Source organism: Ambystoma mexicanum, chromosome 4p, assembly GCF_040938575.1.
Source record: "Ambystoma mexicanum isolate Mex_15411 chromosome 4p, UKY_AmexF1_1, whole genome shotgun sequence".
Classification (NCBI taxonomy): domain Eukaryota; kingdom Metazoa; phylum Chordata; class Amphibia; order Caudata; family Ambystomatidae; genus Ambystoma; species Ambystoma mexicanum.
The window spans coordinates 685,961,933-685,976,752 of record NC_090927.1 but is presented as its reverse complement, the minus strand read 5'-3'; the positions used below and the strand labels follow the sequence as shown (position 1 = coordinate 685,976,752).

The 14,820-nt window shown below is 45.7% G+C and overlaps 1 protein-coding gene across 1 annotated transcript in view; it reads right to left on the bottom strand.

Moving 5' to 3' along the window:
- The window catches only part of LOC138453414 (probable ATP-dependent RNA helicase DDX53), a 2,019,656-nt gene that overhangs the window by 1,385,025 nt on the left and 619,811 nt on the right, over positions 1-14,820 (bottom strand). The window lies entirely within an intron of this gene.

The following is a 14,820-nucleotide window of genomic DNA, read 5'->3' as shown; positions in this document are numbered from 1 at the left end:
GGCACCATGGACCCATTGATCAGTTCTAACTGTAATATTGTTGAAAACTATCAATTTTCCTCCATCTGCCTCTTTCTAGATGAAGATGCAAGAGTACCTTACCATCATTTTTTTGAGCATCTGATTTAAAAAAAAATCTACAATTTTTCCTTTATCAACAGTTTTTTTTTTTTCAGGTTTCCTTTGTCAACCATCATGGCCGTTATTCAGGGGTTCATGTTTGAGCACGAATACACAGACGAAGAAATTAATTCAAGGCAAGCCAGGAAGAAATGAGGGAGATGGCTGATAGAGGACCAAGATTTTGCAGATCCCCAACCAAGTAGAATGTAAGACATTCTACTTGGTATAGCTGACATCATTGTCAACATTACCAGTTTGTAAGAAAATACATGTTGCTGCAAAAACTACAACCTGCATGCACTACATATCAGAAGATGGTCCTCTGCCACGATGCATAACTCAACAAACTGACTTAATGTCAGCGTACCTTACACATTGTTCTTCAAAAGCCGATTCACTCATACAATCATTTCGTGACACCGTTCATCCTTGTATTCCTAGTAACGAGCGAGTCTTGTGTATCCTTTTTCCAGATTAACCGACTTGCAATTGATTTGAAAGTACTGTAACATCCATATGTCCAAGAATGTCAGTGTTTTCTATCTTTGGTAACTATTAGTTTTGTGTTAGTCAACCATTCATCGTTCTCATTTAACTTTTTCTTTACAAAAATTATAGAGTTTGTTCACAAACAAAATCCCCCTAAAAAATAATTTTCTATCCAATATATTTCTTTTTACACGTTCCGGCAAATATTTGTATGGACGCATTCAAATTTTGCATTCATTATTTTACATCTTGTCTACTCCTGAAGTGAAGTACTTTTTATTCTGCGCCATCATGTTTTCGTTCCCTGGGAAATACCGTCTTGCTGAGGAAGGCAGATTCCTACAGTGAACTAACCCCATCTGTAACAGAAGGGACCTGGCATCCTCTTTAATGCGACAGACGGCATATTTTATAGGACAAAGATTCAAACTGACTTCTCTGTTGGCCTATTACCACAACCTTTTCTATGCTTACACCAATTTATTATTTTACGTGAGTTTGTGATTCCAGTCAGCATTTTATGTCATGACTCATTAAGGATTATCCTTTCATCCCTCCGCCCCACCTTAGGCACATCCAACCCTAAATGGGCACTGTAATTTTATGGCAAACCTCAATGTGGTACCGCATTTACTGTGCAGTGAATTAAGCAAGAAAAATCAGCATTCGCAGATAAAAAGAAAAAAAGAAAATGCCTTTCAATTCGTCTTCAGCATAATGAAATTAGTATGTACTCAATAAATGCACTTTTAACACTGTATTTTTATACATTTTATTATGAAAATAAAAGCCACTTGTCAGCCTACTCTAAAAATTGACAAAAGTAAAATAATCTTTCCTAATTCAAATATTTCACAGTGTATTAGCCACAATTATCAAGCATATACAATCCTCCATTTTCAGAGCAGGTGCTAAAAAATAAAGGGAGTCCGTTCATGTTAAGACATAAGCTGCTCTCTCACAAACGCCCACAATGGGCAAATCACAACCTTTTAGAATGACCAAGTTATAGCAATGTAAAAACACCAGGATGCTTCGAACACTTGTCTATCCTATGTGGTGAATTTATCCTAAACCATATATCCCTTTCCCAATGCTAAACACAATGCTAAAGAAAACAATATTTAAATAGCATGTATTATATGGGAGAAATGCACTACAAACTCCTTCAGAAATAGCCAGCAAATAAATAATGCAAAATAAGGCAAAAGCATTCAAAATGTAAGGCGAATGCATTCCCTAAATAATGAACCTAACACCCAAAGCATCAGCAATGGAAATTGAAAGCATCACTCTACTTCAGACATGTGCTATTCAGAAATGCAGGTACATAAAACAAACTTAATGCATTCAGTTCAACCTTTAAATGCTAGAATACAATTCCAGAATGGAAAAGTGTGAACATATTGGTCATTGTATAAGCCATTGGTCAATGCAAGAGCCTATACCCAACATGTCACTCAATGAATGTTGTTGGGAAGGAAATGAACCTTTCCCACCCCCATAGGCGCTTTAGAGTGAGGCGAGTGCCATAGATAGACATGCAATGTACCAGGGAGAGGGCTGTGCTAAGAAACTCTGCACAAACACAATATTGCATGAAACAGATGTATAGACGTAGTGCGCGCATATAAAGAGAGACAATTTTTGTAGTTATAGCAGATACATTCTCTCCTGCATGGCCGCGTGGTAAACACAGGCCCGATGAAGAAACCTGAACAGGCCCAAGTGCTGATGGTAGAAGGACCCGTACTGCTAATTTCCATAGTAACTTTCCCTTTGTTCCTTAATTGGTGCAACTACTTGTTATCCCGAAAAGGAATGCACCCTGAAAAGCCACGCGACCACACCAGGCTCCTTGCTGTGCACATTCATCACAGCCAGGCCACCGACAGACCTCCAACCCCCACCCAACTCACCAGGAGTTCGGAGACCCACAAACAACCCAGTCCAAGACCCCTGAATTCTGCGATAGTAGGTGACCTCAGACGACCAACCATAAAACCAGTGGTCATAAAAGATATGAAAGAACACGACCATTTCACCTTATCCCATAATAACATACTTTGTAACTTAAGGTACAAGGTGGAATAAATTATAGTCCAAAGTGAGGGTGGAAACCTTGGGTGCGGAGGGTGTGATCTGAACTGAGCAAAATGTGTGTTCAGCATGACTGCAATTCTCCCCCTGTGCCAGTTCAACAGTTACCCAGGTGCACGCCATAATGATAGAGTAGCATTGTCTTGCAATAGTAACTTATGAGGAACACGACCTTCAGTCCCTGGAGAGATGAGCACAGCTGACACCACGTGATGGACGGACGGGGCTGGGGCCAATTGCAGCCTGGCATCCCCTATGGAGCAGGCCCATGTATAGGGTCTTGCGAACCCTGCAGGCTTTTACTGTATGTGATGATGGGATGCCTTAACCTTTTGCTTGTACTAAATTTCGGCAGAACTTTCTGGAGCAGCACAGGTTCTTTGCTTTCATCCTTATTTTCGTGCTATTAAACTTGTTATCCTTCCAAGAAATATCTTGCCCTTTTTTCGCTAGCGGGTTGTATTTTTTTTGGCATGATCATTCTGGGGAATGCCTTCATTTGGTGACCCTGACATGATCCCAGTGCCCCCTGTACCTGCAGAGGTATCCATGCAGCCTCTCCAGAAAGGCTGCGCCCAACTAGAGCAACCAGATCCAAAAACGCGTACTTCCCAGTGGCCGTACAGGAGATGTCTTTGTGGAATCCGGTCTGCTCTTTAGCGCGGGGTGCGGCCCTAAGGGGAAGTGCAGGCCAGTGTTGTTGGAACCCCGTGACGGAGGAGTTGGGTGAATGCACGCACACAAGTATAGCCTTGCCAGGGATAACAAGTAGGGGATAGATGTATAGGAAAGTGTGAACACGCATAGATTGAAAGTGTGGCATGTATGTGGCTTGTTTAGTTTTTTGGTTCTATTAAAGGAGAATAATAAAGGAAAACTGAAGTGTAGGGAGCCTCCCCGAGTGAGTGGAGAAGGCAGCACCACTCATTGTTTAATGAAGAGAAAAGTAAATACAAAGGAGCCCTGTATAATTAGGGGGGTGGGGGGGTGTACATGTGTGTGTACATACATGTGTGTACGTACGTGTGTGTACATGTGTCTACTGAAAGGAAAACAGGAGTGTGGGGGGAGAAGTACATTTTTTTTAAAGTTTTTGTTAATTAAGAGGGGGAAATTTGAATGCATTTATGACAATATATGCAACTGTGTAGCGCACAGGCGTAGCAAGAGCGGGACCATCCGGATTATGGGAAGAGAGACGCCCATACACTACGTGTGCAAGGCCCTGCCATTGTACTGCGACAGGATCAAGAAATATCACAACCAGTGGGTGACAGACTAGGGGGGGAAGAGGGTAAGGGGGGGCGGGGGGATGCCCTGTTCATGGATAGAGCAAGGATCCTATGACAGAAGTATTCTGGAACACATGTAAAAAAAAGAATTCACAGCAAAATACAAAGGGAAACAACTGCAGAACAGAAGGGAAATTTTGAACCTCTGGAAAATACTTGATGCTAAAGAGGAGGACAGAGGACGAGAAAGAGGAGGACAGAGGAGGAGAAGGAGGGGCGTGCAGCGATAGTAAGGTTGAAGGCCTAAGCGAAGATGGAAAGACGTCAGCGAGACACAAGGGAATATATCCTCTAGCAGTCTGTCCCGCAGTGGTATACACAAATCCAACTTATGTAACAAGACTGGCAACAGCCCCAACGCCCCCGATCTCTCTCCGATCCAGAGGCCAAAGCGCACGCAGACGTTGATCCAAGAGAGTTATAGATAGCACTGGCATCAACGCACTCAGAACTCCCCAGACTGCAGGCGGCATGCAACACGACTAAGGCAGACATACCAGGGCAGCAAGGTGGCGGATGAGTGCAAGTCCAGGGATTTTTTTAATTCAGGGTAGACAACACGCCCAAAAGAACTGTACACGTAGAGTGCGACGGTGAAACGGACAGCTTGGGTTACGAGAAAGTTGGTTCCCGTAGGGGAGAGGAAGAGGAGTGGAGCACATTGGATGAGGATGCAGACTATGAGGTAGAGAGCTTATGGGACAGAAGGTTTAGAGAGGTTTGGCTGGATGGCAGTAGCGAGGAAAAAGGGAAGTGCAAAAATAGGTGGGGAAGTAAACTGAAAATGCAAATGCCCCTAGTAAACAAGGGTACAGGGAGACCACACTATGTGCCATGGACACAGATGGACAAGAACAACCAAATAAAGGTGCTTCCGTCCCTTACGGCGGGCGTGGGGAAAAGGATATACGCACATGAAAAGCAAACAGTGGGAGGTTCGTTAGGAATAGAGGACACGAAAAGCTTATTGGTGGACACTATCGGAGATCAGGGTGCCGAATAACAGGTAAAGGCAGGGTACCCGGGAGTAACCCTGAGCAATGATGCTCAAAAAAATTAAAGCAAAGGTGTGGTATGGGTTGAGGCGAGCTTTCCCGGACACAACCAATTTACAGTCCATTATGCAGTGTACCATGGGTGGTGATGAGGATGCCGCTCAGTTTCTTCTTAAGGCCCAAGAGATTTACAGGGCAGAAATGGGAAACGCTTGGGACCAGTCAATACCCTTCTTCTATTTTATTGTCAAACAAGGCCCATCCAAGGAGGTACAAAAGGCACTTGACAAACTTGTGGGGGTCCAAGTGAAGGGGTGGCCTGAAATTTGCTGCATTATAGTGCACCATTGTTGAAGGATAAAAGAGCACAAGAAAGAAACGCTTCAGAGGCGACGGGCTGAGGAAGCGAAACTGGTACAAAACAAATGAGCTAAAGTAACTGGAGGTGCCAGTTGCGACGCCAGCACAGATAGAAGTGGCAGGGTACACTCCTGACTTCACATATACCAGAATAGCTGCGGTATGGGCTGAAGGAGGTCAAGGGCAGTGGGGCAGAAACCTGCAATAAACCCTGGACTGCAGTGGCAAGGAGGGCAGCAGCGAGGAAGATATGGGTTCAGAGGAGCAAGGGAGGAGGGTGTCACAAGTCTCTCCCCTTCTCACCTGTTTCTCCTTGCTTGAGACCTTCTTGGATGTGAATTCCTTATTTCGCACGGTCCGGGATTTGTACAGGCCCGTGTGCAGGTCTTCGGATTCCAGCGTGAGCATTACAAGTCCTACGCCAAGTAGCGTTCAATATCCAGGACCGGGAACCAGGAAGGAAACAGTTTCCTGACTCGGAGGCACGGAACGCCGTGACCCGAGCACAGGAGAAATCCAGGAAGATGAGCACGGAAGAAGGTAGTACAAGGAAAGGGGACGGAAAAGGGAGAATGATCAGGAAAATGGAAAGCTGGACTCGGAAGGAGGCCCCGAGCGAACTCCGGAAACACACGTCCGACTACTCGAAGCGGTAGCGTTGAGACGCGCAGAGCTGTGGGGGCGTGACTGTTTTGTAGGAAGTTGAACGTAGCGCATAAAAGCTGGTACGCTGCGTTCTGTATCCAGCGGCCATGTTGGAAGGATCACTGAATTCAGTCTTCTATGGGTCAGGGACCATGATGTCCAGAACGGACGTAATCTGCGGTTCATGACAGTATGCCTCCTCTGAAGCCCCGCACCTCCGGGTTTGCCTGGGTGGATAAAATGATATCTTCGTATCAGACGGGGGGCATTCATGTTAGTGACAGGTTCCCAGGTGCGCTCACTGGGAGGATATCCCTTCCATTCGACCAAATACTGTAGTTGACCTTGTCGGTACCTGGAGTCACAAATCCTAGAGACCTTGTATTCAAGTTGGTTATCGACAATCACTGGAGTAAATTTTGGAGCAGTTCGAGTGGACTGTACATATGGTTTTAACTTAAGTGTGGAAGACTGGATGAATTTTTTCCACGACTTCGGTAGTTGGAGTTGAAAGGCCACTGGAATAACAATTTCCTTTATGGAAAAAGGTCTGTAATACCTGGGAGCCAATTTATTTGGACGTAGGTGACGAGGAAGGAGTTTTGAAGATGGCAAGACCTTATCTCCTATTGAATAAGAAGGACCAGGCCTTCTTTTTGTGTCTGCGTATTGTTTAGCACCTTTTCGGGCCTTTTCCAGGTGTTCCTTTTGCTTCTTTGTGTACATTGATCAGTGTTTCAATCCAGAAACCGACCGCAGGAACTGGGGTAGGATGTGGGAGAACGGATGGTAGAACTGAAGGGTGAAATCCTTGGCTACAGAAGAAAGGGCTGGTCTTGATGGCTGAATGATCCAAATTGTTGTAAGCGAATTCGGCCACAGGTATCAAAAGTGACCAATCATCCTGGACTTTGGTGTCGAAGCAGCGAAGATACTGTTCCAGGGTTTGGTTTACTCGTTCTGTAGCTCCATTGGTCTGTGGATGATAGCCCGAGGACAAGGCATGTTGGATCCCCAATATCCGACATAGTTGATTCCAAAACTGGGATATGTATTGGGGCCCTCTGTCGGAAATGATTTTGGAGGGTACTCCATGAAACCGGAATATGTGTTCTAGAAAAATCCCAGATAGTTCAGATGAGGATGGTAATTTGTATAGAGGTGTGAAATGATCCATATGCGTGAACAAATCAATGGTAACCATTATGGTTGTGTATCCTCTAGAAGAAGGTAATTCCACGATAAAATCTGTGCCAATGATTTCCCAGGGTTTTGTTGGTATTGCTGGTTGGTGTAGGAGACCTGCTGGTTTTCTATTATCATGCTTATTCTGATTATAAACTGCACAGGTCTGAACATAGGTTTTTATTTCATCTTTCATCCTTGGCCACCAGAATTGTCTCTGTACAAGTCAGAAGTTGTTGGAGATTCCACGGCGTCCTGAATGGAGGGTATCATGGCATAGGTTTGTGATCTTATGTCTCAGCCCTGGAGCCTGAAGTGGGAATGACTAGCCGTGTATCCTTAAATAGGTATCCGTCTTTTATCTTGAGATTCCATCGATTGTTTCTTTTAAACTCCTTCCAAAGTTCGGAGGACTGGGTCTTGGCTCGAATATCCTCCAGGAGAGTAATGGCTTGGGCTACGAATATTGTGTTGGGAAACATCTTGGGAAAGGTCCGGTCCTCAAAGGGTTCATAATCAGGTCGTCTGGACAAGGCATCGGCTATGATGTTATGTGCTCCAGGAAGGTGATTGATTTGAAATTGATAGGATTGTAGGACTTGTAGATTCCGATGGTCCGTACGGACTGGTACCGGGTGTTTGGCTCCCAAAAGGAGCTGGCGCCAGTCACTGAAGGCTTTTCGAATGGCTAGCAACTCCTTCTCCAGGACGGAATATTGAGTTTCACTGGGAGTCAAGGTGCGGGAGAGATAGGCAATGGGGTTTTCTATCTTGTCATCAATTTCTTGTTTCAGAACTGCTCCAATGGCGTAGTTGGATGCATCAGTCTCAACAAGGAAGGGACGGTCTGTGTCGGGTTGAGCCAGGATGGGGGCTTGTGTGAACTCCGCCTTCAACCGTTGGAACGCTGAGTCTTGAGCTAAGGACCAATGAAAGGGGGCATCTTTCTTTAATAGTGTGACAATGGGATGTAGGATATCAGAAAATGCAGGTATGCATTTCCTGTAAAAGTTAGCAAGTCCCAGAAAGGATTGAATTTGTTTCACAGTGGTAGGAACAGGCCAAGATAAGATGGAATCAACCTTGGAAGAATCAATTTCTATACCCTTTGGGCTAAGAACAAATCCAAGATAGTGAACAGTTGATACATGGAAAAAGCATTTTTCCAGGTTTGGCCAGGAGTTTATGTTCTCGTAAACGCTGTAAAACTGCCTTAAGGTGTTCTTCATGTTTCCGAGGTTCCTTGGAGTAAATCAGTATGTCGTCTAGGTATACAATGACGAAAAGGAACATGTCAGAAAAGACCCGATCCATGAAACGTTGGAAAATTGCGGGGGATTAGCAAGTCCAAAGGGCATAACCAGATACTCAAAATGGCCAAAGGGTGTTCTAAAGGCTGTTTTCCATTCATCACCTTCTTTAATACAAATGAGATGGTAGGCACCCCTAAGATCAAATTTTGTGAAGATGACTGCACCCCTCACAGCTTCCAGGATATCCGAAATGGGAGGTAATGGGTAACGGTCCTTGAGGGTGCATTGGTTAAGGCCACGGTAATCCAAACATGGTCTAAGCTCCTTGGAATCTTCTTAGGAACAAAGAAGAGGGAAGCTCCCGCTGGGGACTTGGATGGTCGAATCGTTCCATTTGTCAAGTTGGTGTCCAGATACTCTCGGAGGGCCCTTTTTTCAGGTTCAAATAGAATGAACATTCTTCTGAAGGGAATCACTGCTGAAGGCTCGGTGTCAATGGCACAATCCTCAGGTCTGTGGGGTGGAAGAGACTGAACAATGGCTCTTGAGAACACATCTGAGTATGGCTGGTAAGCCTGGGGAATCCGGATAATGTTGGACAGTTACTGGAATTTGTTGAGTTTCTTGGAAGTCTAAGGGACTTGGTAAGGTGGTAGGAGACAAACAATGGGACATACAATGTTCTGAACCAAGAAACAAGGAGCCTGCTGCCCAATTGATGTAGGGATTGTGTTTCTGCAGCCAGGGCATGCCTAGAACCATGGGATAGTGGGCAGATCTTACAATGTCAAATCTAATCCTCTCTTGATGGTTGTTTATCAAAAGAAGAATCTCTTTGGTTTGATGGGTTATGGGTCCTGAAGACAAGGGTCCCCCATCAATGGCTTCAACAGGTTGCATTGTTTCTTTTGTTTCGTGGGGAATATGACTGATGACCCAGTCATGATCTAGGAATATGCCCATGGTTCCGCAATTCACTAAAGCCAGGATGGGGTAGGATTCTTTCTTGGAAGGTGACAGGAATGCCTGTAAAATCACAAGATTGTTCTGTCCTGGAGAGTTCAAGGCAGGAATTGGTGAGGAGCAGACCTCTTTCTCCCGAAACTGTGCCCCACTTAGGATCGGGAGCTGGAGTTTCCCGAACGCAGAGGTGGTGCAATAGGGCACTCTTACAAGGTGTTTATCAGAGGCACAATACATACACAGTCCTGTATTAATCCAACGCATCCTTTCTTGTGGGGTAATGGGTCCTCGGAAGGCTCCTAGTTGCATGGGTTCTGGGTCCAGAGCTGAAGATGCAGCGTTTTTTGGTTTGTATGGATGGTCAGTAGCTGCCTTTGGGGATGTTGATTTAGACTTCCTTTTCTCTGCCTTTCTTTCCTGGATCCGGAAATCGATTTGTAGGGAGAGGTCCATGAGAGCTTGGAAAGAGCTTGGGCGGGCTACCATGGCTAACTAGTCCTTTATCTCGTCATTTAGGCCTCTTCGAAAGAGGGTGAAACTGGCTTCCTGGAACCAATCCGCCTCTTTTACCAATTGTTTAAAGCGGGTCACATACGTGACCATATCCTGGGACCCTTGTTGAAACTCAGTCTTTCTTGAGCACTGAACAAGCTCTGGGCGATCAAACATGGCTTTTAGGGCTTCCACAAACCCGTCGTAATCATCCAGGAGTGTGTCGCCCATTTTGACTAGGGGGGGTTGCCCAGGTCAGGGCATTGCCCTTGAGGTGTGATATCATAAATCCCACCTTTGCTCTTGGGGTGGAAAAGTAATATGGCTTGAAGGTAAAATGTACCAAACAAGAATCAAGGAAGGCACAGAGGGATTTTGAGGAGCCACCATATTTGTCAACTATTCCTCCCAACAAGACACTTTCTTTGGCTGCAGAGTCACGCTATAAGACTAAATGCTTTAATGCAGCTTTCTCTGCCTTAAGGTTCTGGACTTCAGTGGTTAATTCCTGCATACCTCGCATGAGGTCTTGAACCGCAGCTTCCATCTTTGTATTTGTATCAGGTTTAAGGCGTCTCAATCTGTCACATGTCTCTCCCCTTCTCACCCGTTTCTCCTTGCTTGCGACCTTCTTGGATGTGACTTCCTTCTTTCGCACGGTCCGGGATTTATACAGGCCCATGTGCAGGTCTTTGGATTCCAGCGTGAGGATTACAAGTCCTACCCCAAGTAGCGTTCAATATCCAGGAAACAGTGTCCTAACTGGGAGGCATGGAACGCCGTGACCCGAGCACAGGAGAAATCCAGGAAGATGAGCATGGAAGAAGGTAGTACAAGGGAAGGGGACGGAAAAGGGAGAATGATCAGGAAAATGGAAAACGGGACTCAGAAGGAGGCCCCGAGCGAACTCCAGCAACACACGTCTGACTACTCGAAGCGGTAGCGTTGAGATGCGCAGAGCCGCGGGGGCATGACTGTTTTGTAGGAGGCTGAACGTAGCCCGTAAAGGCTGGTAAGATATGTTCCGTATCCAGCGGCCATGTTGGAAGGATCACTGAATTCAGTCTTCTATGGGTCAGGGACCACGATGTGCAGAAAGGACGTAATCGGCGGTTCATGATAGTGGGTTTGGAGGGATGTGACCCAGAGGAGAAGAAATGGGGCAATGTTGGAACTGTGGGAAGTGGGAGCATTTCTCAAGTGAGTGCAGGAACAGGCAAGGAATGGGGTACAGTTATGGCCAACAAAACTACAGCGCACCACCCCAAGTGGACCCTCAGGGGCTGACTCACTGAATAACCAAATACCCTACGAGACACCAAGCTTACACACAGTTGGCCTCGCAAATACCAGGGCCTCCGCCTCCCTCACAGCGATACCACCAGCAAGCGATGCAAACAACCACCTTACAACAACTTCCAGCAGGAAACGAAAACCCCTTTAACGGTGCGCCCAATGGTGCAGCGGCCCCGTCCCAAGGCTTTAAAGTGGTGGGTGGAAACCCCTTCTCATTCCCGGGGACAAATACCTACCCTGACTAGGACAGCCCACAGAGAGCACTTGCGTATCCAGTACTGTCAATGACCCTCAACCCAGAATAGGAACCCTTGGTGGGGGCAGAAAAAGGAAATAAACCATTCATCTTTATGGTGGATTCGGGCGCTGAGAAATCATGCATCAGTGAAGGTGACTTCCGTTATCTGGAGAAACTCAACACGCATGGACTCTCTGGGGCAATTTTCACGGTCCAAAATACGAAAAATCTAGATGTAATAGTGGGAAGGGTAGTTTGCACTCCACTACTGTATTCCGAGAGATCTGTCAACTTGCTCGGCAGGGATCTGCTCAGCAAGTTGAACATGACTATCATTTACAGACAACAGCATTGTCTGCGTCACCAGGGATGTGCGCAATGAGGGTGATGCTCGTAATTCACAACATGACATGTGACATAGTGGTGCATGGCTTTCCCGTTGACTCAGAACTGTTAATCTATGGCATAACTATGCTTGTGCAAGCAGTGCCACAAATTATCAAAGCCTGCTGGAGAATGGCAACTGATTTCATTTTCCGCCCTGTAGTATCCCCAGAATTGGTAGCAGGCACCATACTGTCCCTAGACCTACACGGGTTGTTGGAATCTGCTAAAAGAGTAGCTGTTCTCAGAACAGACAGCCAAGGGTGCCAGTGGCATACTGTACTGTGCATTGCTCCCACCGTACCCCTCAAGGAAGTGACAGATGTAGACCTTTTTGAAGACAATAATGATGGGGAGATAATACTTGAAATGTGTATCCCGTGCAATATCACGGTGCAGTACAAAAGAGTGCAGAACCCCCTCCATCGCCATTGTCGCACCACCTCTCTTTGTTGAGGCAGACTTGCAGGTTGTGCAAGTGCAATTCTGGCCAACCAACCCACATGACATTGGGCTACTTAAGGAAGTTGCCCCAGTGCAGATCACACTAAAACCTGTAGCAATATTACCCCGGGTGAAACAGCACCCATTATCAAGGGAGGCAGAAAAGGGGATAAAAGACAATACAGGCTCTACTCCACCAAGGTATTATAGTGCCCTCTACCTCACCTTGTAATACTGCCATATGTCTTGTCAAAATCGCAACAGGGTGTAATTGGAGAATGATCTACGATCTCCACCCACTTAATGTACAGAAAGAATTTCCTTTAGTTCGGAAAACGGCCACCATTTTGTGCAGCATCCCCAAAGAAGCAACACACTTCACAGTGATTGACTTAAAGAATGCCTTCTTTTCAATACCCTTGACTGCACCCAGACTGTCAGTACCTCACAGCATTCACACATGGCTGAAAGTGCTACGAGCACACTCATGTGTCCCAAGGGTATTGCGAGAGCCTAAGCATATTCAACAGAACATTGCACGAAGACTTAAGCAACACCCATGTGTCCAGCACGCTCATCCAGTATGTGGACTTATTAGTTTGCACTGACAGTGAGCAGAACTTTCGTAAAGATTCCATTACCCTACTACAACTATTGGCCCGCAAAGAGTACAAGGTCGACAAGGCCAAACTCCAGTATTGCCAGCTTGAGGTGCTTTACTTAGGTCAGCTCATCTCAGAAGATGGCAAAGGAATACCACCAGATAGAGCAGGTACTGTGCACGCCACTCCCAAACCTTTGGCAGTAAAAGACATGCAGAAATTCCTGGGGTTATGTAATTACTGCAGGGCATGGATTCTGGACAATGCAGCTTACACAATACCTGTCTTACAGGGTCTCAAAGAGGCACAGAAAGGCAACCATAAATTAGAATGGACAGCAGACATGGTACAAAATGTTAATGATTTAAAATTATTGATTTCCAAAGCCACAGTTCTCACCACCCCAGATTACATGCAAGAATTCTATATCTTTTCACATTCAAATGGTACACTCATGACCACAGTGCTAACACAGAAAAAGTACAATGGGCCACAAGTAATTGGCCTACTACAGCAATAAACTGGATTCAGTTATGCAAGGGCAGTTCGCATGCGAACAAGCTCTCGCTGCTGCCTTCACCATTGAGAAAAGCTCCACAATTAAGATGGGATGCTCAGTAACATTGTGTATGGAGCACTCAGTATTTGCAATCTTGGAAAGATCGAAGTCCACCTACGAGATTATCATCTCAAGCCCAAATATTCATGTAGTGCTATGCAAAACAGTAAATCCTGCCACGTTCCTAACAGAAGTGTGCACTGACGAAGACTTGCGATGACATGGCTGCGCCACAAATGAAGACTAAGAAGATGGCATCCTCAAAGCAAAGACATTCCACTAGAGTAAGGTGAAGTACTCTTTGTTGACGGGTGAGCAACAATTAACCAGGACACGGGTCAATGACATACGGGAGCCGCAGTAGTGCGCCTCGATGGAGGAGAAGATGAAACAGTAGTAATGAAGAGATTACCCATGCACTATTCAGCACAAGCAGCAGAGCTCATAGCAATATAGACTCTGCATACGTCACTACAACACTGCATGCCAGGCTGTCACAATGGAAAAGGCGGGGTTCCGCAGAGCAGGCGGTTGCACAGTGCAACACACCGTACTTCTAAACACACTAATTTCCCCACTATCACAACCCTCTGTGGTAGCGGTCGTCAAGTGTGCCGCACACACTGGTTGCACTGACGAAATAGCATTATGAAACGTTGCGGCCGAAGCTGCGGGCAAAATGGCAGCCTACCTTCCTGTCCGGGTAATTTCAGAATACGTCATAACTACGCATCCACATGATCTGCAACCAGCAGCATACACAGTGCTGCCCATAGCGCAACTAATTCAACAGCAGGGAAAGGCACCAAATGAGGAAAAAGAACTATGGTCCAAGAGCAGGTATTTCTCCCCCACAGACCTGCTCTGGATACTAGAACGCACTGGCAAGGCAGGAATGCCTGTAGACCCCTTGGCAATAGCATTCAACCAGTTACACCACCCATCCCACAGCTCCAAACATATTGCTGCAGACATTCAGGAAGATTGGTCAATACCAAATCTTCAGGAGCATCTCATGAATCTCATTATACACTTCAGCACCTACAAAACATCCAGCACTAGCACGAGGCTCCTGACAATATGAGGCACAATGCCTCTCCCTATTAGGCCGTTCCGTGAGTTACACATCGATTACGCAGACATGGGAGAAAGAAGCAATGACTTGCGATACCTAATAGTAGTAGTGTACCCTTTATCACGCTGGGTTGAGGCAGTTCCTTGTGCACATTCAGATGACAAATGCGCTGCTAAATTTTTAGTGGGCAAGCTTTTCCCTTGATGGGGCGTGTGCGATACTTTGAAATCAGACAACAGCACCCATTTTTTCAATGAAATCTAAAAGATCACAGCGCTATTTGGTATAAAACACCGGATGTGCTCAGTTTACAAACCACAAGCAA